The following is a 24,370-nucleotide window of genomic DNA, read 5'->3' on the forward strand; positions in this document are numbered from 1 at the left end:
TCAGGTCCACATCTGGAAGGCCCCACGTGTCCGCGAGAAGTTGAAACACTTCTGGATGGAGGCTCCGGTTCTCCGACGTGTACGTCCTGACAACTGAGAAAGTCCGCTTCCCAGTTTAGGACCCCCAGAATGAACACTGCAGATATGGCTGGCAGATGGCGTTCTGCCCACTGAAGGATCCGTGATGCTTCCCTCATAGCCATGCGGCTTCGAGTGCCGCCCTGATGATGATGATGGAACCAGGGAGGATTTCTTCCAGTTGATTAGCCTTCATGAATTTGATTGTCAGATCGAGATGTCAGGAGAAGTTCTGGGGAACTTGCCAGGATCAACAAGTCGTCCAAGTACAGTAGGATCCCGACCCCTTGACGGCGGAGTGTAGCAGTCATGACCTCCATTACTTTGGTGAAAACTCGGGGATCCGTTGTCAAACCAAAGTGTAATGCCCGGAATTGGTAATGAAGGTTGCCCACCGCAAACCTCAGGTACTGCAATAGGAATATGCAAGTAGGCATCCTGTATGTCCAGGGAGACCATATAGTCCCCATGCTCCAAGGCCAGAATAGAACGCAGAGTATCCATACGAAACTTGGAGAACCGCACATGCTTGTTCAAGGACTTGAGAATGGGCCGCGAGGACACGTTTGGTTTCGGGACTAGAAACAGCGGTGAATAGTACCCCTTGCACCTCTACCACCACTCCTGTGGTCAGGAGGGAATTTACCACCGAATGCAGAGTGTTTGCTTTTGCCGGGTCTAGAGGAACATCTGTCAGGCAAAATCGATGAGAGAGGGGGGAGAGGGGTGTGGATTCTCGAAGGGTACAGAATAACCTCGAGTGACGACTTCCCTTACCTTGGCATCGGAAGTGGTCTTCAACCATTCCTGGGCAAAACCTAGAAGTCGGCCCCCCACCCTGGGTTCTCCCAGAGTGAGGCCCGCCCAGTCATGCGGCAGGCTTGTCAGTATTGGAAGCAGGCTTAGGGACAGCCCAAGCTCGCTTCTGTCTGGTATTTGCAGGTCTGGAAGCATGAGTTTGCTTTGGGTACGCCTGACGTTTTGCTTTACCTGGAGGACGAAAGGGCACAGGGAAAGTACTTTTAGCCTTCTGTGCGGAAGGAGCCGTACTAGGTAGGCAAGCTGTTTTAGCAGTAGCCAGATAAGCCACAATCTTGTTGAGGTCTTCTCCAAAGAGAATGTCTCCCTTGAAAGGAAGCACCTCCAGGGTTTTCTTGGCATCCATATCCACCGACCAGGATCTCAACCAAAGGATACGTCTGGCCAAGACTGACGTAGTAGCAGCCTTGACCGCTAGCGCCCTGGCATCGGAGGCCGCCTCCTTAAGGTACAGAAAAGCTGTGGCAATATACAAGACATTTTCGAGCATGCTCAGATGCGTTGGAAGGCAGCTCCGTCTAGCTCCTGAGCCCCCGCCTCAACAGCCCATGTTGCTGCAATGGTTGGCCTATGCACAGCCCCCATTAGGGTGTAAATCGCTTTCAAATAACCGTCCACACGTCTATCCGTAGTTTCCTTCAGAGAGGTGACGATAGTTACAGGAAGAGCAGAGGAAACTACCATGCGTGCCACATGAGAATCTACAGGCGGAGGAGTTTCCGAATTATTGCATAGCTCCGCAGAGTATAGCGAGCCAACAGTCTCTTATGAGGTGTGAATTTAATTCACAGATTTTCCCATGATTCCGGACGTATGTCAGCCAGGTGTTGAGAATGAGGTAAAACTTGTTTAACCACCTTCTTATGTTTAAATCTGTCCAGATTTTTAGAGACAGCTGCAGGCTCATCAGAGACCTGAAGAATGAGCCCGATAGTCTCAATCAAATCAGGGACATCCACCACTGACTTCCCCATCAGAAGCATTTGAGTAAGTGTCTGTGGGGTCGGTATATGCACCATCCTCCTCAGAAGATGTAGCAGTGGACTGTGAGGAGTTAATGGCCCGTTTAGAAGACGTATTAGTCTTAGGTGGGCGAGATTGAGGTCAGTGACCGGTTCAATTGCTGTAACTGAGTGGAGATATGATCTGCCCATGACGGAGTTACTGCAGGGACCATAAACTGCTGCAATGGCACATGTGGTCCCACAGGGGCTGCCAATTTAGTTACAAGCGTGTTTAACAGCGTGGAAAAGGGTGGGTCATTTGTTGCCCCCGGTGCTGCAGACCCAGTGGGGGGTAAGGGACCCCCCATGAACCTGAACTCTGCTGCCAAATTTTCCTCCAAAATGTCTGCAGCATCACCATCACGCAATGTGGGAGAAACCCCAGCTCCGTTGCCCCGTGTAGCTGACATAAGAAGCACAATATCAGGCAACCTGGTACAATTCTTAGCAGCAATATACCTAGCAAGAACTCCCAGTGTAGTATGACCTTCCCGTCAGCACAAACCGGGAATGCAAGAGATATATGTTGACTATATATCTCGGAAAAATACACAGCAAGTATATCTTGTGAAATACCTATATTATTTAGAAAACCTGACTTTGCCTCTCAGGTTACAGAATATAAGAGTAGCACGCCGAGTGAAATACCCGATATGGCAGCCACGCAGCAGCTATATGCACACATATATAGTCACAAGCGTACCATGCAGAAATTATACACCATAAAACTGCACTGGACTAGCAATACAAAGTAATACCCAGTATAGCTATATATGTACACAGTAGATATAACAAAACACAGTAGATACTGGATGTATATCCCAGGATGTTTGTACCACACAGCCCTGAATGAATGCACTCTTTCTTAACGAACACTGTCCCTTGACAGGTAGAATACTTAAGTGTCCTGTAAAATGCATAGCGCTGGCGAGCAGGCGGCTTTACAGAGGATGATTTGCCCCAGCAGTCCCAGGAACAGCGCAGCTCCGTGTGATGGTGGCTGACAGGTAGTGAGGGAGAAATATGCAGCTCCAGGTTAGGCCTTTTCCCCACGCTGGCTACCACACCGTGTGCTGCGGACTTTGATTAAAACAGGGTTTTTATGAGAGAAAAACCCCCACCTGTGCCCCGGTGACTAGTGGAGCGGCTGCCCTTTCCAGTGTCCACGCCAGCGCACGCGGCCCGCCTCCCACGGCTGTGCCGCAGCGCTGTTAACAGCGGGCCAAAGAGAGCCCTTACCTCCCCTTGTACATGCGGTCACGCGATCCCGGAGGGCAGCAGCGGTTGTGTGTGACTAACAGAAGGACACCGGAGCACCCGCTGTAGTTACCTGGCAACCAGGGTGCAGAGTATACAGCGCAGCTGGGAGAGTGATGGAGCTGCAGCAAAGGATGTCTTATGTAACATGCATAAAAGCTGCAGCTCTTGAAGTCTTCAAAAGTTCTTCTTTTCTTCTGAAATCAGGATTTTGGTACTTACCGATAAATCCCTCTCTCCGATTCCACAGGGGCCACTGGAGCGTAGTTACAATGGGGAAATAGGCAGTAATTGGGAGCTGGCACTTTAAAACTCTAACCCTGTGGCTAGCTCCTCCCCTACTATCTCCCCTCCAAGCCAGTCTACGTAAAACTGTGCCCAAGGAGAGCTGTAATAAATAAAACCTTAAGGTAGAGGTTAATGACGTCCAGTAAACCAGGATAACCCAAACTAAACCTGGACTCCGACCTAACAAAAAACACGCTAACCTGAACTCAACAAGCGGTCATTTATTGAACCGCAAACCGTTAAGCAAAAAACAAGGACGAAACAGCGCTGGGTGGGCGTCCAGTGGCCCCTGTGGAATCGGAGAAAGGGATTTATCGGTAAGTACCAAAATCCTGATTTCTCCTTCATCCACTAGGGGCCACTGGAGCGTAGTTACAATGGGGACGTCCCAGAGCTCCCAGAACGGGTGGGAGAGCGCTGAGAGTCCTGTAAAACCGCTCGGCCAAACTGAGATGCCGAGGCCGCAAAAGTGTCAAACTTGTAGAATTTGACAAACGTATGACGGCCGGACCAAGTAGCCGCCCGACATAAAGTAGTTATAGAGACCCCCCCGGGCAGCCGCCCACGAAGATCCCACAGAGCGCGTGTAGTGTGCTGAAATGGAAGATGGAGGTTCCCGAGAAGCTACCAAATAAGCTTGTCTGATGGTCAGTCGAATCTGACTTCCGAATAGCTTAAGTCCTATCCACATAGATCTTGAGCGCCCTTACAACGTCCAATGATCTCGCGTCCGGAGAGTCCCCCGAGAGGGCCGGGACGACAAGCGGCTGATTGATGTGAAAATCAGACACCACCTTAGGTAGAAAGGACATACGAGTACGAAGCTCGGCCCTATCCGCATGAAACACCAGGTAAGGAGACCTACAAGAGAGAGCCCCCACTTCCGACACCCGTCTAGCCGAAGCCAGCGCCAGGAGAAGAACCACCTTCCAGGTGAGATATTTTCTCTACTGATTCCAGGGGCTCAAACAATGAAGACTGCAGAAAAGACAGGACCAGACTGAGGTCCCATGGCGCTGTCGGAGGACGGAAGGGAGGCTGTATTCGAAGAACCCCTTGAAAGAAGGTCTGAACCTCAGGCAGCAAGGCTAACTTTTTCTGGAAGAAAACCGAAAGAGCAGAGACCTGCACCTTTAGCGAACCCAGTCTTAGGCCTGCTGAAAAACCCGCCTGCAAATAACGGAGAGGACGGGCTAAGCTATACACGGAAGGAGAAAATTCTCGACGTTCACACCATGCTACATAAGCCTTCCAAATGCGGTAGTAGTGAGAAGATGTAACTGACTTTCTAGCCCGAAGCATAGTAGGTATAACTGTACGAGGAATCCCCTTCCTTGTCAAGATGGCTTTCTCAACAGCGAGCCGTCAAACGTAGCCTGCGTAAGTCTAGATAAAGAAAAGGACCCTGTTGCAGAAGGTCGTCTCGTAGTGGCAGGGGCCAAGGCTCGGCCACCGACAACAGATGCAGGGTGGAGTACCAAACCCTGCGTGGCCAATCCGGAGCCACTAGGAGGACCAGAGCGTCTTCCCTCTTGATGCGTTGCAGAACCTTCGGCAACAGCGGGAAAAGAAGGAAAAAGGTAAACGAACCGGAAACTCCAAGGAGCCGTGAGGGCATCCACGCCCGCCGCCGGGTACCTTGTCCGAGAGTAATAAAGAGGCAACTGATGGTTCAGGCGGTACGCCATGAGGTCGATCTGTGGTTTTCCCCACCGGCGTACCAGTTGCCAAAACACTTGGGGATGTAACACAGGTGCATGTCCTGTCGGCTTAGATAGTCGGCTTCCCAATTGTCCACTCCCGGAATGAATATCGCCGAGAAGGACAGAGCATACTTCTCCGCCCAGAGAAGGATGTTGGTGACCTCCCTCATCGCCGAGCGGCTGCGAGTGCCGCCCTGACGGTCGATGTACGCTACCGTCGTGGCGTTGTCGGACTGAACTCTGACCGCTCAGGAGGTGATGTGCCTGACGCAGGGCGTTGTACACCGCCCTTAGTTCGAGAATGTTTATGGGGAGAGCGGATTCGTGGATTGACCAGCGCCCCTGAAACCGATGTCCCAGGGTCACTGCCCCCCAGCCTCGCAGACTGGCGTCCATGGTGAGGAGAGTCCAATCCCATATGCCGAACCGTCTTCGTTCCAACAGATGGGTCGACTGGAGCCACCAGAGCAGCGACGACCGTGCCTTTGGAGATAACGTCACCTGCTGATGAAGGAACAGATGAGATCCTGACCACTGATTTAGAAGACACAGCTGAAACGGTCGAGAGTGGAAGCGACCGTACGGAAGAGCTTCGAACGCTGCTACCATCTTTCCCAGCAGGCGAATGCACAGATACACGGACACCCGACGGTGTTGAAGGACCAATCTTACCAGTGTCTGCAGACACAGTATCTTGTCCTGCGGAAGGAAAACCCTCTGATGGACTGTGTCGAGAATCATTCCCAGAAACAACAGCCGTTGTGAGGGGCATAAGTGAGACTTCGGGAAATTCAGGATCCACCCGTGTCGAATCAGAAGGTCCTGTGTCATCCGGATATTCTGAAGTAACCGTTCTGCTGAGCTTGCTTTTATTAGCAGATCGTCCAGATAGGGAACAATTGTCACACCCTGCTTCCGAAGTAGGGCCATCATGACCGCCATGACCTTTGTGAACACTCTGGGAGCAGAAGAGAGACCGAAAGGAAGGGCCTGGAACTGTAAATGAGCGTCCTGTATTGCGAACCAGAGAAAAGCCTGATAAGGAGGCCAAATGGGAACATGTAAGTATGCGTCCTTGATGTCTAAGGATGCCAGAAACTCGTCTTTTTCCAACCCCGCAATAACAGACTGGAGGGACTCCATCTTGAACTTGAATACCTTCAAATACGGATTGAGATCTTTCAAGTTCAGGATTGGTCTGACCGAGCCGTCCGGCTTCGGTACTAGAAACAGGCTTGAGTAATAGCCCTGTTTCCGATGATGCGAGGGAACAGGGATCACTACCCTTGCGGATAGAAGCTTCTGGACCGCGGCTTGTAAGGCAACTCCCCGGTTGTCGGAAACTGGCAAACCCGTGGTAAAGAACCGCTGGGACGGTTGCTCCTGAAAAACGAGCTTGTAACCCCAAGTGATTAGATCCCGGACCCAAGCATCTGGGCAGGACTGTATCCAGACCTCCTTGAAATCCCACAGACGAGCTCCCACCCTGTGATCTCCCAGGTGGGAGGGAGGCCCGTCATGCGGTGGCAGTGGTAGAGGACTTAGCGTCTGTCCGGGCTGCGGAACCTCTACCCCTGCCGCCGCCTCTACCTCTATGGCCACGGAAGGTAGAAGCTCCACCCCTGGCCTGTCCTCGAAACCTGGATGGGGCACGAAAGGATCGAAAAGAGGGACCCCTATATGGCCTGCGAGCGGCTGGAGCAGCAGAAGGAAGATAAGCCGACCTACCCCCGGTGGCCGTAGAGATCCAGGCATCCAGATCCTTACCAAACAGAAACTCACCCGTAAAGGGCAACGCCTCTGCCGCCCTTTTGGATTCCGTATCCGCATGCCAATGCCGGAGCCATAGAGCTCTGCGGGCCGCAATTGCTAAAGCGGAAATTCTAGCTCCGAGAACACTTATGTCCTTGGACGCTTTGCAAAGATAAAGGGCTGATTCACGGATGTGTTCCGCCAACTCTGTCAATTGATCCGCCGGTAATTCGTCACGAATTCCAGAGGACAAATGTTCCGCCCAAGCTTCGATCGCCTTGTTGACCCAACAACCTACCTGCGCCGGGCGATGTAATACCCCTGCCGCAGAGTAAATATTCTTTAAGGTAGATTCCAACTTCCTATCTGACGCCTCCTTAAGAGAAGTTGCCCCCGGAACAGGCAGGACCATCTTTTTGGACAGATGAGACACCGAAGGATCCACAATCGGAGAAGTCTCATAACGCGTTCTGCTATCTGCGGGAAAAGGATAGGAAGACAACAGTTTTCTTGATACCTGAAATTTTGCATCTGGATGCTTCCAGGCTGTCGTTATGAGCGCATCCAGCTCCTCCGAAACTGGAAAGGTCACCGGCAGGTATTGGTCGGTGCCAAACCTTGAAGGGCGTAAGGTGTATTCCGTCTCCTCCACCTGTAACACTGAGCGAATAGCAGTATTAAGAGCCTCTATACCCTGAGCTACTGGTTCAGAGTCCCCATATACCTGATCGTCCTCAGTATCCTGGATATCCACATCCTGTCTATCCTGTACATCTAACCCCACCTCATCTAATTGAGGCATATCATCGTCAAAGTCCTGTAACACAGAGGCTAGCAATCTCTTTTTTGAAGCCTGTTGAGGGGGGCTAAAGGACGGGGCTTGGGAAGGGATTACAGCCCTGGAAAGCCCCTCCACTGACTTTGCCAATGAGACTGCCCATGCAGGTTCTGGTGTCGGTACCGGGACAAGCTGTCGGAACCGGGCCGCCTCCCTATCTTCCCGAGAGGCTTTAAGTTCCCCAGTCAGCAGGGACATCACCTCTGTGAGTTGTGTCGTCCATGTTGGGGCGCTCTGGGGTTCTGAGGAGGGCTGAGCCGATGGCTGTGACTCCTCACCTGAAACCTGACCCTGCTTTTGTGTTGCCTTGGAGCCTTTGCTGGCCATGGCAGCACCTAAACTTGAGACCCTTCCCCCACAGGTAAAACAGCAATAGGCAGAATGGGAGGGAGGGAGGGGGGGGGAGCAGGGAAAAAACGCAGCCACAGCAGCCCGATCTGTCCTGCACGATACTCTGTGCAGTGACAGGCTGAAGCAAGCTAAATATTGTGCCTTGCAGTGCCCCCCTTCCCCATTGTAACTGCTCACTGTAGCTCGGTGTGGCCTCCGTCCCGCGCTGCTGCCGAAGGGAAATGGTCGGGTACCCAGCGCGCGCTACTTCCGGGCGCGCAGAGCGGGACTAAGCCCCGCCCCCCTCTGACGGCGCCAAATTCAAAGATGCTATGCGCCCTTATGCCGGATCCCAGTAGCGGCTCTGTGAGCCGCGCTGGCGGGCGGCTGGGAGCGCTGTATCTCTTCTTCTTTTCTTTTTTAAATAAAATAAGATTTTACTTACCGATAAATCTATTTCTCGTAGTCCGTAGTGGATGCTGGGACTCCGTAAGGACCATGGGGAATAGCGGCTCCGCAGGAGACAGGGCACAAAATAAAAGCTTGAGATATCAGGTGGTGTGCACTGGCTCCTCCCCCTATGACCCTCCTCCAAGCCAGTTAGGATACTGTGCCCGGACGAGCGTACATAATAAGGAAGGATATTGAATCCCGGGTAAGACTCATACCAGCCACACCAATCACACCGTACAACTCGTGATCTGAACCCAGTTAACAGTATGATAATTTTAAAGGAGCCTCTGAAAAGATGGCTCAACAATAATAACCCAAATTTTTTGTAACAATAACTATATACAAGTATTGCAGACAATCCGCACTAGGGATGGGCGCCCAGCATCCACTACGGACTACGAGAAATAGATTTATCGGTAAGTAAAATCTTATTTTCTCTAACGTCCTAAGTGGATGCTGGGACTCCGTAAGGACCATGGGGATTATACCAAAGCTCCCAAACGGGCGGGAGAGTGCGGATGACTCTGCAGCACCGAATGAGAGAACTCCAGGTCCTCCTCAGCCAGGGTATCAAATTTGTAGAATTTAGCAAACGTGTTTGCCCCTGACCAAGTAGCTGCTCGGCAAAGTTGTAAAGCCGAGACCCCTCGGGCAGCCGCCCAAGATGAGCCCACTTTCCTTGTGGAATGGGCTTTTACTGATTTTGGCTGTGGCAATCCTGCCACAGAATGTGCAAGCTGAATTGTACTACAAATCCAACGAGCAATCGTCTGCTTTGAAGCAGGAGCACCCAGCTTGTTGGGTGCATACAGGATAAACAGCGAGTCAGTTTTCCTGACTCCAGCCGTCCTGGAAACATATATTTTCAAGGCCCTGACAACGTCCAGCAACTTAGAGTCCTCTAAGTCCCTAGTAGCCGCAGGTACCACAATAGGTTGGTTCATGTGAAATGCAGAAACCACCTTAGGTAGAAATTGAGGACGAGTCCTCAATTCCGCCCTGTCAGAATGAAAATTTAGGTAAGGGCTTTTACATGATAAAGCCGCCAATTCTGACACACGCCTAGCTGAAGCCAAGGCCAACAGCATCGACACCTTCCACGTGAGATATTTTAAATCTACCGTAGACAATGGTTCAAACCAGTGTGATTTTAGAAATCTCAACACAACATTGAGATCCCAAGGTGCCACTGGAGGCACAAAAGGAGGCTGTATGTGCAGCACCCCTTTCACAAATGTCTGAACTTCAGGTACTGAAGCCAGTTCTTTCTGGAAGAATATCGACAGGGCCGAAATTTGAACCTTAATGGACCCTAATTTTAGGCCCATAGACAGTCCTGTTTGCAGGAAATGCAAGAAACGACACAGTTGAAATTCCTGTGTAGGGGCCTTCTTGGCCTCACACCACGCAACATATTTACGCCAAATGCGGTGATAATGTTTTGCGGTTACTTCCTTTCTGGCTTTTACCAGAGTAGGGATGACTTCTTCTGGAATGCCCTTGTCCTTCAGGATCCGGCGTTCAACCGCCATGCCGTCAAACGCAGCCGCGGTAAGTCTTGGAACAGACAAGGCCCCTGCAGTAGCAGGTCCTGTCTTAGAGGTAGAGGCCACGGTTCGTCCGTGAGCATCTCTTGAAGTTCCGGGTACCAAGACCTTCTTGGCCAATCCGGAACCACGAGTATAGTTCTTACTCCTCTCCTTCTTATGATTCTCAATACTTTCGGTATGAGGGGCAGAGGAGGGAATACATACACTGACTGGTACACCCACGGCGTTACCAGAGCGTCCACTGCTATTGCCTGAGGGTCCCTTGACCTGGCGCAATATCTGTCCAGTTTTTTGTTTAGACGTGACGCCATCATGTCCACCTTTGGTCTTTCCCAACGGTTTACAATTTGGTGGAAGACTTCTGGGTGAAGTCCCCACTCTCCCGGGTGAAGGTCGTGTCTGCTGAGGAAGTCTGCTTCCCAGTTGTCCACTCCCGGAATGAACACTGCTGACAGTGCTATCACATGATTTTCCGCCCAGCGAAGAATCCTTGCAGTTTCTGCCATTGCCCTCCTGCTTCTCGTGCCGCCCTGTCTGTTTATGTGGGCGACTGACGTGATGTTGTCCGACTGGATCAACACCGCCTGACCCTGAAGCAGAGGTTTTGCTTGAATTAAGGCATTGTAAATGGCCCTTAGTTCTAGAATGTTTATATGAAGAGATGTTTCCATGCTTGACCACAAGCCCTGGAAATTCCTTCCCTGTGTGACTGCTCCCCAGCCTCTCAGGCTGGCATCCGTGGTTACCAGGATCCAATCCTGAATGCCAAATCTGCGGCCCTCTAGTAGATGAGCCCTCTGAAGCCACCACAGGAGAGACACCCTTGTCCTTGGCGACAGGGTTATCCGTTGATGCATCTGAAGATGCGATCCGGACCATTTTCCCAGTAGATCCCACTGAAAAGTTCTTGCATGGAATCTTCCGAATGGAATCGCTTCGTAAGAAGCCACCATTTTTCCCAGGACCCTTGTGCACTGATGCACTGAGACCTGTCCTGGTTTTAGGAGGTTCCTGACTAGCTCGGATAACTCCCTGGCCTTCTCCTCCGGGAGAAACACCTTCTTCTGGACAGTGTCCAGAATCATTCCTAAGAACAGTAGACGTGTCGTTGGAATCAGCTGCGATTTTGGAATATTTAGAATCCATCCGTGCTGACTTAGCACTACCTGAGATAGTGCCACTCCGACTTCTAACTGTTCCTTGGTTCTTGCCCTTATCAGGAGATCGTCCAAGTAAGGGATAATTAAGATGCCTTTTCTTCGTAGAAGAATCATCATTTCGGCCATTACCTTGGTAAAGACCCGAGGCGCCGTGGACAATCCAAACGGCAGCGTCTGAAACTGATAATGACAGTTTTGTACTACAAACCTGAGGTACCCTTGGTGAGAAGGATATATTGGGACGTGGAGATAAGCATCCTTGATGTCCAGCGACACCATATAGTCCCCCTCTTCCAGGTTCGCTATCACCGCTCTGAGTGACTCCATCTTGAATTTGAACCTTTTTATGCAAGTGTTCAAAGATTTTAGATTTAATATTGGTCTCACCGAGCCGTCCGGCTTCGGTACCACAAATAGTGTGGAATAATACCCCTTCCCCTGTTGTAAGAGGGGTACCTTGATTATCACCTGCTGGGAGTACAGCTTGTGAATGGCTTCCAGTACTGCCTCCCTGTCGGAGGGAGACTTTGGTTTTGTCTGAGTCTGCTTGTAAAGCCCCAGCGTCATGCTGAAGACTTGGCAGAAGCAGGGGAGGGCTTCTGCTCCTGGGAAGCGGCTGCATGGTGCTGCCTTTTTCCTCTTCCTCTGCCCTTGGGCAGAAAAGAGTGACCTTTTGCTCGCTTGTACTTATGGGAACGAAAGGACTGAGTTTGAAAAGACTGTGTCTTTTTCTGTTGATGTGAAGTAACCTGGGGTAAAAAGGTGGATTTTCCAGCCGTTGCCGTGGCCACCAGGTCTGTTAGACCAGCCCCAAATAACTCCTCCCCCTTATACGGCAATACTTCCATGTGCCGTTTGGAATCTGCGTCCCCTGACCACTGTCTGGTCCATAATGCTCTTCTGGCAGAGATGGACATTGCGCTTACTCTTGATGCCAGGGTACAAATATCCCTCTGCGCATCACGCATATATAGCAATGCATCCTTTAAATGTTCTATAGTTAACAGAATATTGTCCCTATCCAGGGTATCAATATTCTCAGTCAGGGAATCCGCCCATGCGACTCCAGCACTGCACATCCAGGCTGATGCGATTGCTGGTCGCAGTATAACACCAGTATGTGTGTATATACTTTTCAGGATATTTTCCAGCCTCCTATCAGCTGGTTCTTTGAGGGTGGCCGTATCAGGGGACGGTAACGCTACTTGTTTAGATAAACGTGTGAGCGCCTTATCTACCCTAGGGGGTGTTTCCCACCGTGCCCTAACCTCTGGCGGGAAAGGTTATAGTGCTAATAACTTATTAGAAATTAGCTGTTTTTTATCGGGGGAAACCCACGCTTTATCACACACCTCATTTATTTCCTCAGACTCAGGAAAAACTATTGGCAGTTTTTTCACACCCCACATAATACCCGCCTTTGAAGTATTTGTAGTGTCAGAAAGGTTCAATGCCTCTTTCATTGCCGTGATCATGTAACGTGTGGCCCTACTGGACATTACGTTTGTCTCGTCACCGTCGACACTAGATTCAGTATCTGTATCTGGATCCGTGTCGACCCACTGAGGTAGCGGCCGTTTTAGGGCCCCTGAGGGTGTCTGAGACGCCTGAACAGGCACTAATTGATTTGCCGGCTTTCTCATGTCGTCAACAGTTTTTTTGTAAATTGCTGACATTATCACTTAATTGCTTAAACACAATCATCCAGTCAGGTGTCGACTCCCTAGGGGGTGACATCACTAACACAGGCAACTGCTCCGCCTCCACCTCATTTTCCTCCTCATACATGTCGACACACGCGTACCGACACACAGCACACACACCGAGAATGCTCTGATAGAGGACAGGACCCTACTTAGCCCTTTGGAGAGACAGAGGGAGAGTCTGCCAGCACACACCCAGCGCTATATATATATACACAGGGATAACCTTATATAAGTGTTAATCCCTTATAACTGCTGTTAATCTAGTTATTTGCTGCCAAAATGCCCCCCCTTTTCTTTTTTACCCTGAATCAGATGCAGTACTGCAGGGGAGAATCAGGGAGCCGTCCTTCCAGCGGAGCTGTGAGGGAATAATGGCGCCAGTGTGCTGAGGAGATAGGCCCCGCCCCTTCACGACGTCCTTAACTCCCGCTTTTTTGTGTAAAATGGCAGGGGAAAAAATACATCCATATAGCCCTGGAGCTATATGTGATGTATTCCTTTTGCCAGCTAAGGTATGTGTGTGTTATATTGCGTCTCAGGGCGCTCCCCCCCAGCGCCCTGCACCCTCAGTGACCGGAGTGTGAAGTGTGCTGAGAGCAATGGCGCACAGCTGCGGTGCTGTGCGCTACCTTAGTCTTGAAGACAGGATGTCTTCTGCCGCCGCTTTCACCGGACCTTCGTCTCTTCTGGCTCTGTAAGGGGGACGGCGGCGCGGCTCCGGTGACCCATCCAGGCTGAACCTGTGATCGTCCCTCTGGAGCTAACGTCCAGTAGCCTAAGAAGCCCAATCCACTCTGCACTCAGGTGAGTTCGCTTCTTCTCCCCTTAGTCCCACGATGCAGTGAGCCTGTTGCCAGCAGGACTCACTGAAAAAAAAAAAAAAAAACCTAACTAAACTTTTATTCTAAGCAGCTCTGGAGAGCTACCTAGTTTGCACCCTTCTCGGCCGGGCACAAAAATCTAACTGGCTTGGAGGAGGGTCATAGGGGGAGGAGCCAGTGCACACCACCTGATATCTCAAGCTTTTATTTTGTGCCCTGTCTCCTGCGGAGCCGCTATTCCCCATGGTCCTTACGGAGTCCCAGCATCCACTTAGGACGTTAGAGAAATAAATAATAAAAATCCGATGGGGGAGGAGGAGGGGGAGATCTGGAGGGGTGCGCTCCGTCACTGTCCCCCTGTCAGTCAGTCCCCATTAAAGTTAAGAAAATTAATTCTATTCAAACCCCCCTGCCACCCCAACACTCTGGGGGGAAAAGGGGGGAATGCACACACTCACCTTTCAGTGGTGGAGGGTGGCCCCGACACACGCAGCGGTGTCCGGCCGCTGATACTCACCGCTGCCGTAATCTTCTGCTGGATGGAGTGGCCCCGACACGTGCCGCACGCAGCGGTGTCCGGCCAACTCAGGAGAGCTCAGTGTCTCCCTCAGCCGGGGCCCATCCCGAGCCGCACGCAGCTGCGATGGGACCCCGCCGGCAGCTCCCGCGGTGCCGACTGGCAGAGCTGCCAGTCTGTGTGTGTAAGAAAGAAAAATAAAATAAAGAAAAAAAATTCTTCAGCTAAACCCAAGTGAACCAGCTCCCTTGGGCACTAAACTAAGACTGGCTTGGAGGGGAGATAGTAGGGGAGGAGCTAGCCACAGGGTTAGAGTTTTAAAGTGCCAGCTCCCAATTACTGCCTACTATTCGCTCCAGTGGCCCCTAGTGGATGAAGGAGAAATAAGCTATAATATGGGCTGCATGGCACCAACTACAAACTGAGCTTCTGTGCACGGAGGCGGGGTTATAGAGGAGGCGGAGCTGTGCATCTTGGGAACAGTCAAAGCTTTGAGCCTGTTGGTGCCTCGGATCAAGATCCTACTCTACACCCCCTGATGTTATTCCTGTGGAGCACTGTGTACCCCACAGCAGAAAAAGTATTTTGCATGCCAGTGGACACTAGATGGCACCCGACTGAGCAATTAAAGTTGCGCTGTTCAGGCGCAGACAACCGCTGGCATTAGTATAAGGTTGTTCCTTCTTTTGACAGGTCGTTAACTAGTTTATAAATAAAAATGTAAGAGTACCCCCCCCTCCAAAAAAGAAATTTAAAAAAAAAAGGGAAAAAAAAAAAAAAAAAAAAAGGTACAAAGTGATTGGTTGCTATGGGCAAATTATCCTAAGGTTGGGTACACTAGGCGATACATCATCCTATCTCATGGATTCGGCGGCATAACAGGCACATCGTACAGTGTGTATGACCAATTGCACACTCCCATGGGTCAACATATCAGATGGGAATGCCTGCCTGTCCATAGCATACAGCTGAAATGTGGCCATGAGCGATATAGCGTTCAGTGTGTACCGGCGGCCGATGTAGCTTTACAAGTCGTCCCAGTACGTACATGGCCTATGAGGCATAAAACATCTACCCCCTATCTGTTTGCTAAGATTTAGCAAATGATTTGTTTACACACGTAATGGTTAAACATTCCGGGGATTGGCGATTTAAGACGCATATGGCCGAGAAGGGAGGCCGCCCATGGTCTCCTCCGTGTTAATGATTATGGTAGGACTCAAGGCTGAACTGCCTCAATTCTACTCTGTACCTGCAGGGTCCATCCATATAAAATGGTTCAGAATTAACTGGTTGCTTGACTATTTTTTAGTGTGTGTGTGTGTGTGTGTGTGTGTGTGTGTGTGTGTGTGTGTGTGTGTGTGTGTGTGTGTGTGTGAGTGATATGACCGCTGTAAGTTAGTAGTCAGAAACCACCATTACTTTACCTTCATATGAAGATGGCGCCCATTTTTGTATCCTTGCGTGTGACATTTTTCACTGTTACAGATATTTGGGGTAAATGCAATCGCTCAGCTCAGAAAACTCAAAGCTGGGATATAAAAAAAAAAAAAAAAGTTAACATTTCAAGCTACATTTGTGTTTCACTATTTCCTTACCTCACTTAGCACTGAAATTTAAGACCAGCGTTAATTGTCAGATTTTAAAGCGTCTATTTTATGGATTGTATTTCAGTGGGAAGGAATGAAATTTCAGAGCTGTCATTTTTGTGGAAATCAATATATATACTATTTTTCACCTGAATTGACCTCTAACCTCTCTGGCGCACACAGCACTGAGGAGTTGCAAAAAAATAAAAAATAAAATACAAATTGTATATATAATTGGAGTTTGATATTCCAGTAGAAGTTTTGATTTTTAATGTAGCTTTGTTCTGATACAAAAAAGGCCGCCATCTTCATATGAAGGTAAAAAATAAGATTTTACTTACCGATAAATCTATTTCTCGTAGTCCGTAGTGGATGCTGGGACTCCGTCAGGACCATGGGGATTAGCGGCTCCGCAGGAGACAGGGCACAAAAATAAAGCTTTAGGATCAGGTGGTGTGCACTGGCTCCTCCCCCTATGACCCTCCTCCAAGCCTCAGTTAGGATACTGTGCCCGGACGAGCGTACACAATAAGGAAGGATTTTGAATCCCGGGTAAGACTCATACCAGCCACACCAATCACACCGTACAACTTGTGATCTGAACCCAGTTAACAGTATGACAAACGTAGGAGCCTCTGAACAGACGGCTCACAACAATAACAACCCGATTTTTTTGTAACAATAACTATGTACAAGTATTGCAGACAATCCGCACTTGGGATGGGCGCCCAGCATCCACTACGGACTACGAGAAATAGATTTATCGGTAAGTAAAATCTTATTTTCTCCGACGTCCTAGTGGATGCTGGGACTCCGTCAGGACCATGGGGATTATACCAAAGCTCCTCTTTAGCCAGGGTATCAAATTTGTAGAATTTTACAAACGTGTTCTCCCCCGACCACGTAGCTGCTCGGCAGAGTTGTAATGCCGAGACCCCTCGGGCAGCCGCCCAGGATGAGCCCACCTTCCTTGTGGAATGGGCCTTGACAGATTTAGGCTGTGGCAGGCCTGCCACAGAATGTGCAAGTTGAATTGTGCTACAAATCCAACGAGCAATCGTCTGCTTAGAAGCAGGAGCACCCAGCTTGTTGGGTGCATACAGTATAAACAGCAAGTCAGATTTTCTGACTCCAGCCGTCCTTGAAATATATATTTTCAATGCCCTGACAACGTCCAGCAACTTGGAATCCTCTAAAACGCTAGTAGCCGCAGGCACCACAATAGGCTGGTTCAGGTGAAACGCTGACACCACCTTAGGCAGAAACTGAGAACGCGTCCGCAGTTCTGCCCTGTCCGAATAGAAAATCAGATATGGGCTTTTATACGATAAAGCCGCCAATTCTGATACTCTCCTGGCTGAAGCCAGGGCCAGTAGCATGGTTACTTTCCATGTAAGATATTTCAAATCCACCGATTTGAGTGACTCAAACCAATGAGATTTGAGAAAATCCAAAACTACATTAAGGTCCCACGGAGCCACTGGGGGCACAACCGGGGGCTGTATATGTAGTACTCCTTTTACAAAAGTCTGGACTTCAGGAACTGAAGCCAATTCTTTCTGGAAGAAAATCGACAGGGCCGAAATTTGAACCTTAATGGACCCCAATTTGAGTCCCATAGACAATCCTGTTTGCAGGAAATGTAGGAATCGACCCAGTTGAAATTCCTCCGTGGGGGCCTTCCTGGCCTCACACCACGCAACATATTTTCTCCAAATGCGGTGATAATGTTGTGCAGTCACCCCCTTCCTGGCTTTTACAAGTGTAGGGATGACCTCTTCCGGAATGCCTTTTTCCCTTAGAATTCGGCGTTCAACCGCCATGCCGTCAAACGCAGCCGCGGTAAGTCTTGGAATAGACACGGTCCCTGCTGAAGCAGGTCCCGTCTTCGAGGTAGAGGCCACGGATCTTCCGTGAGCATCTCCTGAAGTTCCGGGTACCAAGTCCTTCTTGGCCAATCCGGAGCCACGAGTATCGTTCTTACTCCCCTTTGCCGTATAATTCTCAGTACTTTTGGTATGAGAGGCAGAGGAGGAAACACATACACTGACTGGTACACCCATGGTGTTACCAGAGCGTCTACAGCTATTGCCTGAGGGTCTCTTGACCTGGCGCAATACCTGTCCAGTTTTTTCTGCTGAGGAAGTCTGCTTCCCAGTTGTCCACTCCCGGAATGAACACTGCTGACAGTGCTATCACATGATTTTCCGCCCAGCGAAAAATCCTTGCAGTTTCTGCCATTGCCCTCCTGCTTCTTGTGCCGCCCTGTCTGTTTACGTGGCAACTGCCGTGATGTTGTCCCACTGGATCAATACCGGCTGACCTTGAAGCAGAGGTCTTGCTAAGCTTAGAGCATTGTAAATTGCCCTTAGCTCCAGTATATTTATGTGGAGAAAAGTCTCCAGACTTGATCACACTCCCTGGAAATTTTTTTCCCTGTGTGACTGCTCCCCAGCCTCTCAGGCTGGCCTCCGTGGTCACCAGCATCCAATCCTGAATGCCGAATCTGCGGCCCTCTAGAAGATGAGCACTCTGTAACCACCACAGGAGAGACACCCTTGTTCTTGGAGATAGGGTTATCCGCTGATGCATCTGAAGATGCAATCCGGACCATTTGTCCAGCAGATCCCACTGAAAAGTTCTTGCGTGGAATCTGCCGAATGGAATCGCTTCGTAATAAGCCACCATTTTTCCCAGGACTCTTGTGCAAAGATGCACTGACACTTTTCCTGGTTTTAGGAGGTTCCTGACTAGCTCGGATAACTCCCTGGCTTTCTCCTCCGGGAGAAACACCTTTTTCTGGACTGTGTCCAGAATCATCCCTAGGAACAGCAGACGTGTCGTCGAAAACAGCTGCGATTTTGGAATATTTAGAATCCACCCGTGCTGTCGTAGAACTACTTGAGATAGTGCTACTTCGACTTCCAACTGTTCTCTGGACCTTGCCCTTATCAGGAGATCGTCCAAGTAAGGGATAATTAAGACGCCTTTTCTTTGAAGAAGAATCATCATTTCGGCCATTACTTTGGTAAAGACCCGGGGTGCCGTGGACAATCCAAACGGCAGCGTCTGAAACTGATAGTGACAGTTCCGTACCACGAACCGGAGGTACCCTTGGTGAGAAGGGCAATTTTGGACATGGAGGTAAGCATCCTTGATGTCCAGGGACACCATATAGTCCCCTTCTTCCTGGTTCGCTATCACTGCTCTGAGTGACTCCATCTTGATTTGAACCTTTGTATGTAAGTGTTCAAAGATTTCAGATTTAGAATAGGTCTCACCGAGCCGTCTGGCTTCAGTACCACAATATAGTGTGGAATAATACCCCTTTCCTTGTTGTAGGAGGGGTACTTTGATTATCACCTGCTGGGAATACAGCTTGTGAATTGTTTCCAATACTGCCTTCCTGTCGGAGGAAGACGTTGGTAAAGCAGACATCAGGAGCCTGCGAGGGGGAGACGTCTCGAATTTCCAATCAGTACCCCTGGGATACTACTTGTAGGATCCAGGGGTCCACTTGCGAGTGAGCCCACTACGCGCTGAAACTCTTGAGACGACCCCCCCACCGCACCTGAGTCCGCTTGTACGGCCCCAGCGTCATGCTGAGGACTTGGCAGAAGCGGTGGAGGGCTTCTGTTCCTGGGAATGGGCTGCCTGCTGCAGTCTTCTTCCCTTTCCTCTATCCCTGGGCAGATATGAGTGGCCTTTTGCCCGCTTGCCCTTATGGGGACGAAAGGACTGAGGCTGAAAAGACGGTGTCTTTTTCTGCTGAGATGTAACTTGGGGTAAAAAAGGTGGATTTTCCAGCTGTTGCCGTGGCCACCAGGTCCGATGGACCGACCCCAAATAACTCCTCCCCTTTATACGGCAATACTTCCATGTGCCGTTTGGAATCTGCATCACCTGACCACTGTCGTGTCCATAAACATCTTCTGGCAGATATGGACATCGCACTTACTCTTGATGCCAGAGTGCAAATATCCCTCTGTGCATCTCGCATATATAGAAATGCATCCTTTAAATGCTCTATAGTAAATAACATACTGTCCCTGTCAAGGGTATCAATATTTTCAGTCAGGGAATCCAACCAAGCCACCCCAGCGCTGCACATCCAGGCTGAGGCGATCGCTGGTCGCAGTATAACACCAGTATGTGTGTATATACTTTTTAGGATATTTTCCAGCTTCCTATCAGCTGGCTCCTTGAGGGCGGCCCTATCTGGAGACGGTACCGCCACTTGTTTTGATAAGCGTGTGAGCGCCTTATCCACCCTAAGGGGTGTTTCCCAACGCGCCTTAACTTCTGGCGGGAAAGGGTATACCGCCAATAATTTTCTATCGGGGGAAACCCACGCATCATCACACACTTCATTTAATTTATCTGATTCAGGAAAAACTATAGGTAGTTTTTTCACACCCCACATAATACCCTTTTTTGTGGTACTTGTAGTATCAGAAATATGTAACACCTCCTTCATTGCCCTTAACAAGTAACGTGTGGCCCTAAAGGAAAATACGTTTGTTTCTTCACCGTCGACACTGGAGTCAGTGTCCGTGTCTGTGTCGACCGACTGAGGTAAAATGGGCGTTTTAACGCCCCGGACGGTGTTTGAGACGCCTGGACAGGTACTAATTTGTTTGCCGGCCGTCTCATGTCGTCAACCGACCTTGCAGCGTGTTGACATTATCACGTAATTCCTTAAATAAGCCATCCTTTCCGGTGTCGACTCCCTAGAGAGTGACATCACCATTACAGGCAATTGCTCCGCCTCCTCACCAACATCGTCCTCATACATGTCGACACACACGTACCGACACACAGCACACACACAGGGAATGCTCTGATAGAGGACAGGACCCCACTAGCCCTTTGGGGAGACAGAGGGAGAGTTTGCCAGCACACACCAAAACGCTATAATTATACAGGGACAACCTTCATATAAGTGTTTTTCCCTTATAGCATCTTAATATATATAATCATATCGCCAAATAAGTGCCCCCCTCTCTGTTTTAACCCTGTTTCTGTAGTGCAGTGCAGGGGAGAGCCTGGGAGCCTTCCCACCAGCATTTCTGTGAGGGAAAATGGCGCTGTGTGCTGAGGAGAATAGGCCCCGCCCCCTTTTCGGCGGGCTTCTTCTCCCGTTTTTCTGAGACCTGGCAGGGGTTAAATACATCCATATAGCCCCAGGGGCTATATGTGATGTATTTTTTAGCCAGAATAAGGTATTATCATTGCTGCCCAGGGCGCCCCCCCCAGCGCCCTGCACCCTCCGTGACCGCTGGTGTGAAGTGTGTGACAACAATGGCGCACAGCTGCAGTGCTGTGCGCTACCTCATGAAGACTGAAAAGTCTTCTGCCGCCGGTTTCTGGACCTCTTCACTTTTCGGCATCTGCAAGGGGGTCGGCGGCGCGGCTCCGGGACCGGACTCCATGGCTGGGCCTGTGTTCGATCCCTCTGGAGCTAATGGTGTCCAGTAGCCTAAGAAGCCAATCCATCCTGCACGCAGGTGAGTTCACTTCTTCTCCCCTAAGTCCCTCGTTGCAGTGAGCCTGTTGCCAGCAGGACTCACTGAAAATAAAAAACCTAATAACTTTTTCTAAGCAGCTCTTTAGGAGAGCCACCTAGATTGCACCCTGCTCGGACGGGCACAAAAACCTAACTGAGGCTTGGAGGAGGGTCATAGGGGAAGGAGCCAGTGCACACCACCTGATCCTAAAGCTTTATTTTTGTGCCCTGTCTCCTGCGGAGCCGCTAATCCCCATGGTCCTGACGGAGTCCCAGCATCCACTAGGACGTCAGAGAAATAAGATTTCTTTATCATCCACTAGGGGTCACTGGAGTACTCTTGGGATATGGACGGGCGTAGCCGAACAAAGGCACTGAATATTCAAATTTAGGACTCTCCCCCCTCCATATCCCCGAGTACCTCAGTGTACTTTGTCAGTGTTTTTTCGGTGCTCACAGCATGAACATCGGCTTGTGGGAATGCCCACATTTCAGAAGATTTTATTAATTTTTCATTTTACTTTTTATTTTTTAATTTTTACACTTCCCGTCCCAGTTTCTGGAAAAACATGGGTCCGGGATGGTGCCGCTGCAAGGCAGCGTATGGCGTGTCGGTCCTCACAAAGAGCACCCTCACAGCCACAGGCGCTATAAGCGCATGGCGTGTCGGTCCTCACAAAGAGCACCCTCACAGCCACAGGCAGCCACTGTCTCCTGCAAGCTGAACGGAGCTTACAGAAAGAAGCTCCGTCACAGCCAGGATGAGACAAAGAGCTGGAAGGAGCTACAGCTGCAAGGAGCTTACAGGAAGCCCCGTCACAAGATGAGAAGCTGGAGGCTGAAACGGAGCTTACAGAGAGAAGCTCGTCACAGCCAGGATGAAAGCGGCACAAGGTATGGGGGTCAGGGCGGTCAGCTCACGCTGCCGCCCTGCTGTGTGAAAGTGTGATACTGTAGCCGCCGCTGAAGGGGTCCCGCTGAACTACGCGCAGAGCGGCCGCACGTCACTCAGACGCCGGCCGCTCTCACTGTGCTGATTGCCCGGCAACACTACAGAGGCGCCGCCGAGACTCTCCGTGTGCTAAAGAGCGGCCGCACGTCACTCACGGACGCCGGCCGCTCTTCCAGTGAGACACAGCACGCCGCTGATGCCGGACACAGGGAGACTGTGTACTACTGTAGGAAGGTGCCGGCCGCTCTTCCGGACGGCTCCCCGGCCCTATATACAGCGCTCTCCTGCTCTCCCTGCACCCGATCCCCGTACGCTGCAGGTAACATGGGGATGCAGGGGGGGGGAGGGGGAGTAATGCCCATAGCAGCAGCAAAGGCTGCATGGGTTAAAAATAGGCTGCTCAAACTACCTCACAAGCAGCGCAGCGGTTTAAACAGTGTCATGGGCTATAACATCAGTATAAAACTGTAGACTGTAATATCAGTGGGAACTGTGATTATAGGTTTCAGCACATTTTATATATATAATATATAATGAAGCTTTTTGCTGCCAGGGACACTGTGTATAATATCAGTGGGAACTGTGATTATAGGTTTCAGCACATTTTATATATATAATATATAATGAAGCTTTTTGCTGCCAGGGACACTGTGTATAATATCAGTAGGAACTGTGATTATATGTTTAAGCACATTTTATATATATAATATATATATGAGGCTTTGGCTGGCAATAGGCTATCAGTGGCATAACCTATTGCAGGTTTAACCATGTTTTCTGTTATTTTATGTTAAGGCTGCAAGATAATAACATTCACTGCAGCCAGTGTTCATATTAATGGAGGCTAACTAAATGCATGTATTTTACTGTATCCTACACCTGTGTTATCACTGGATAATAGGATATTAAGCCTATATTAACTGTATAATAGGCTATTAAGCCTATATTAACACTGCAGCAGGTAACCTGTACTGTGATTTTCTGTGAAAGCATGGCATGACGGCCATTTTAATCATTGCTGTTTTTCCAGTTTATAATTCCAGAACATTCCGGCCATACACCTCTACTCCACAAGGAGGCGCAGGGGTGTTGGTGGGAATTTTTGGTCAGCATAAGTTAGCCAGGTAAACTGTATTTCTACATAATTCTAGAACATTCCTGCCCTACCTCTCTAAGCCACCAGAGGCGCAGGGGTCTTAGTAGGAATTTGGTTCGGGTTTCATATGCCAACTGCTTTTCATAAAGATTACTCTGATTTCTCTTCACAGCGAATAAATCTTTCGTTTTTTACTAAAGATTTCCGTAGAGAGAAACAACCATGCGTTTAATATAAATATGCTGTTCAGCAATAAAATATATATATGACATAATAACGTCATAGGCGTGCAATGTCTGTCCGTTGCCTATTGTGGTGTCTGTCTGCATAGCGAGTAAGGCTCTAGCGCAGACCAAAAATAATTTTAAAGTCCTATTTTAAGCATTGGCAATTCAAATAAACATAGGAGTCTCGGAAGTTATTCCGCCAGCTCTAACAAAAGACAGTCTTTCCAAAGGGCCAATTTTCCCTTTGGGTATCACAGTGTTTATTTAACTGGTCTTATAATTTAATGCACGATTCTATGTCAAATCTCACACCGATAACTACGAGTGAGAAGGCTACATTAGACCAGCACTCAGATAGTGCAGGGTTGTTGCCAACATACATTGCTAAATTACAGTGAGTCAAGGTCTCCATTTTTACACTTAGTACACTTTGACCACTATTTAATCGTTTCCAAGATGACGCCATCCGCCATTGCTAAATGCGTCTGTGTCAAAAATTATAAAGACCCAAGAAACATTTGGGTCACTAGACTATGTATGGAAACAATGAGATTACTGTTAAAAGAAGCTGCAGAGTATATCTGTAAAGCTTCTTCTAACGACGGTACTTCGAATCTCACTTTTCATTGTCGCTAGTTCAGCACGACAAGGCCACAGCTTGTTGGTCCTAAATTTGATATTCAGCCATTACCGCATCCAGTATCAAAACGGAATACTTGGGCCG

The 24,370-nt window shown here is 49.5% G+C and overlaps 1 protein-coding gene and 1 non-coding gene across 5 annotated transcripts in view; one reads left to right on the top strand and one right to left on the bottom strand.

The window, feature by feature from the left end:
* The window catches only part of LOC135054800 (oocyte zinc finger protein XlCOF8.4-like), a 106,894-nt gene that overhangs the window by 42,300 nt on the left and 40,224 nt on the right, over window positions 1-24,370 (bottom strand). The gene's annotated exons all lie outside the window — the stretch shown is intronic.
* Window positions 23,570-23,690, top strand: LOC134899924 (U5 spliceosomal RNA). Its single transcript, XR_010173467.1, has one exon. It is a non-coding gene; the product is annotated as a U5 spliceosomal RNA (small nuclear RNA).

This window comes from Pseudophryne corroboree, chromosome 3, assembly GCF_028390025.1.
Source record: "Pseudophryne corroboree isolate aPseCor3 chromosome 3, aPseCor3.hap2, whole genome shotgun sequence".
In the NCBI taxonomy this organism is placed as follows: domain Eukaryota; kingdom Metazoa; phylum Chordata; class Amphibia; order Anura; family Myobatrachidae; genus Pseudophryne; species Pseudophryne corroboree.